We start from the raw sequence: 4,003 nt of genomic DNA, 5'->3' as shown, positions 1-4,003 counted from the left end.
GTTATTTATTACTTTGACACTCCTGCACTTGAAAGAAGATATCAATCTTTTGGTCGTGTCAATATACTTCTTCAAGTCTATTTTTTTATGAACAAGTACAATAAGTTGATTTTTTATTTACAAGTTATTAATATGCATGTTTTATGTTTTGTAGAAATTGGATCTTTGGCGTAAAAATGATAACAATCTTAGAAACTACTTATAGTCTTTCAACAATCTTGAAATAATTTATTTGTCTATATATATATATACTTTGATTAATAATTTTTTATAGAAGAAATGGTTGGTGTTTATCATGTATGTGTGTGTGTGTATATTTGTTTGCTTGATTTTTTTTATTAAAAGCAATGATAAAAAATATAATATATATATATATATTATTGCATGTTTGGTATATTTTGTGAAAAATAAAGTTTAGTAGAGTTGTGTGGAACTCATTACTGTGCAAATTGCATTTATTCATTATTTGTATTAGTGTATTTATTAGTGTGCAATTCTACTTTTGGGTTAATTGAATGTATTAATTATCTGTAAATATACTTTATTAATTGTTGTTCGAATATATTTCTAAAATGTGATCATTATTATTAATTACTCGTTGGTTGTTATTAAGTATTAGTTAAAAATTAATGTTAGGGTTCTCAAATCTAAAAAAATAAAAAAGTGATAATTTACTTTATTTTTGTTAAAACAAAACTAGAAATAAATGTTAAAAGAAACTATGTCGTGTGTGGATGGATATACATAGTTATCTTTATCTTATTTGTTAAATTACATGATGTGTATTGTAATAATAGCTATCAAAAATAAAAACTTGTTTTGTTTACTACAAGCCAAGACACCACATTAAATACTATTGTTATCATAAAAGAAATATTACACAAAGCAACATGATTGAGAATGTTAATGCAAAAGCTAATAAGTTTGTTATAGTTATGTTAGAAGTAAATTTGGTGAACAATCCTAAAAAGTGGTGGATTGATATTAGAGCCACTTGGCATCTATATTTTGATAGAAGAAGTATTTTAATTTACAACAATCGCTGATGTAGAATAATTATTCATGGATGACTCTTTAATATGTAAAATCCTAGCCTATGAAAAGATAGTGCTAAGGAAGACATCTAGAAAAGAGTTGACAATGAACAATATGGTTCATACTTCTAATATTCAAAAGAATATGGTTTTCAACTCATTGTTGAGCAAAAACAAATTTAGATTAGTTTTTTAGTCTAATAAGTTTATCCTCGTCATGAATGGAATGGTTCTAGGTAAGATATATTTATATGATAGGTTATTTAAGTTTAATGTTATATTTATTTGTTGAGTAGTAAAGACGAGGCCTTAGAAACATTCAAACGTTTCAAAAGTGAGATTGAGAATCAACTTAACATAAAGATCAAGGTGATAATAAGCGATTAAAATAGGGAAATGATTCACTTTTTTGATGAATTTTATTTTGAAAAAAAAAGTATAATCTATCAAATATGAGTTATTGAATGGTTAAAGACTTTCCTATAAATACATGAAAGTATAAAAGTGTCTTGTCAAAGTTATGGTTCCCTCACCAAATAAGGTCAAAAATATTTTTTGCATTATATGAGATATTCAGTTACACTTGAATATTTTTTACATTACATGAAGGGTATAACAATGCTAATTGAATATTCAAAACTAAGGATCAAAACTTCACAATTGGGTTTATTTTTATTATTGAAGGAGTTGTAGTCTCTTGAAAATCCTCTAAATAAACATGTATATATAGATCCTTGAAGAAATCTAAGTTTACAACTTTAGACAAAGTTAAAGAAAAAGTAGTGAGGCTTCTAAATTTTTTTTTAATGATATTTCAAGTTAGTTAAATCTTGTGCTAGCAATTTGTATAAATTGTGATAGCCAATCTATAATTGGCAGGGCATAAAATATTATATATAATGGTAAGTCTTGACACAATTATCAAAGATACAATATCATGAGATAATTGCTCTTTAATTGGATTATCTTTATTGATTATGTAAAGTAAAGGATAATATCTTGGATTCGCTAATAAAATGCTTAACAAGAGAGCGAATTAATAAACCATTGAAGGGAATGAAATTAAAGCATATATTCAAAGAATTTCCCCTAACCTAGTTGGTTGAAGATATTAAGATTTAGGTTCAAAAAGACAATCAAATCATGTGTCAATTCAGTAGGAGCACTCTTACTCATTCTTATGATGAAAAGTATTATTTGCAATGAAAACAAGATAAGTTAGACTTTTAATGATTTTTATAGATTGAAAATTTTAATTAAGATATTGTAAAATACTCTTAATAAGAATCACATATGTGAGTTTGGAACGAGACTACTTTTATAATAATTGAAAAGACTAATACTATTTGAAACAAGATGTGTCAAGAGCCAATTATATGAAAAGAAACTATTTGATCTTTATTATTTGATTTTACATAAAAGGCTAAACAATTCAAGATATTATGTTCATTAGTTAATCAAGTGAATCTGATAGTTTTCACTGGGAAAAGTTCAAGATAAAAAAACTACTTCACCTAATATAGTGATTTTTCATTGTTATTCTCTATTTCCGTATCTACTTTGTATTTTATTTTGATCAACTAATTTTCAATCAAATGAGAGATTGTTAGGGTGTAAATAAAAAATTGCTTGTTAAAACTCTACTTGAAAAAAAGTTGTGTTATTTTAACTAGAAAGATGTAATTAAAATAAAAAGTTATATTAAAGTTAACTGTCATAATTACCTATGAAAAAAACAATTCTAGTATGATTTTGATAATGAAAAAAACTTAGTCTTTCTAAAGAAATTTATTTTGAATTTCTTCTATCAAAATTTTTATAAAAAATAATATATAAATTTTGGTTTGTTATTTAATTAAGTCTAAAAAAATAATATTACAATCATATTACTAACACCATAAAATAAAGAGCAAGAAATAAATTGTTTTTAAGATTGGAGGATGGATCCTTGCTTCAATTTACTTCTTCAAATTCATTTTCTATCAAGAAGTATTATGTTGATTTTTTTGTTTACATGTTGATTAATATACATGATTTGTTTTTTTTTAATAAAAACCAGATTATCAGATTAAAGTGAAATAACAATCTTGGTAACTATTTAAAATGTTCCAACAAGAATTTGTTTTTTCTTTCTTTATTAAGAAGAGGGGCATGACTGAAAACAAAGCGTTTTCTTGACTGAGAAATTCTTTATCGAGAATTTTGAGGATTAGGAAGTTGAAGACATGACTAATTACATTTACTTTTTGTTACATAGAGAGTTAGAAATTGAGGCCCAATTATTAGTATTTTAGTGCGAATTCTGACAGATAGAAGAATCTTCAGGCTATGATAGTGTTTGAAATTTTATCCTATTTTTGTGTCTGTAACTTGGATGGTAGAATTTTTGTACCTGCACATTATCAAGGGAGTAGAGATGGTTCTTTTGACTGACAGATGTTTTTTCTTCTTTGACCTTTGTCAGTGCTTGTCATTTATTATTGTTCAAAGGTTTTCAAGATTTAAAAGTGGTCTGCTTCAGAATTCTTAAGCATATGATTTGACAGTGTTCCTATATATTTTTTGCAAGCATTTTATTCTGGCAAAAAAAAGACATTGAAGTTTTTGGAAACAAAGAGTTGCATTTAATCTCTGTGGGGCCAATTTGTAGTACTGAAAACATTGCTTTAAAGCAACGAGGACGCCTTGTCGGGGCTTGATGAATGGCGTAGGATTGAGGAGATTGCCCTCCACAAAATCTCATATTCGAATCTTCCTGCCCTTCTGAAGTCTCAAATAGACCTTTTTGTCCTAACCATTTTGGTCTCGACAATTGCTGACAGCTTATACCAATAGAGAATCAAATTATGTTCGGTAACAATCACCTGTTCCTGTAATTTCTTTTGCTAGTAGTTTTTAGTCATCTATTACAGCTTCTCATGTATCTGGCAACATGGTACCAAAACTTGAGATACTTATTCTTGGCAACA

Source organism: Populus euphratica, unplaced genomic scaffold (genome assembly GCF_000495115.2).
Source record: "Populus euphratica unplaced genomic scaffold, PopEup_1.0 scaffold577.1, whole genome shotgun sequence".
Taxonomy (NCBI): Eukaryota; Viridiplantae; Streptophyta; class Magnoliopsida; order Malpighiales; family Salicaceae; genus Populus; species Populus euphratica.
Note: the sequence above shows the minus strand (reverse complement) of the source record.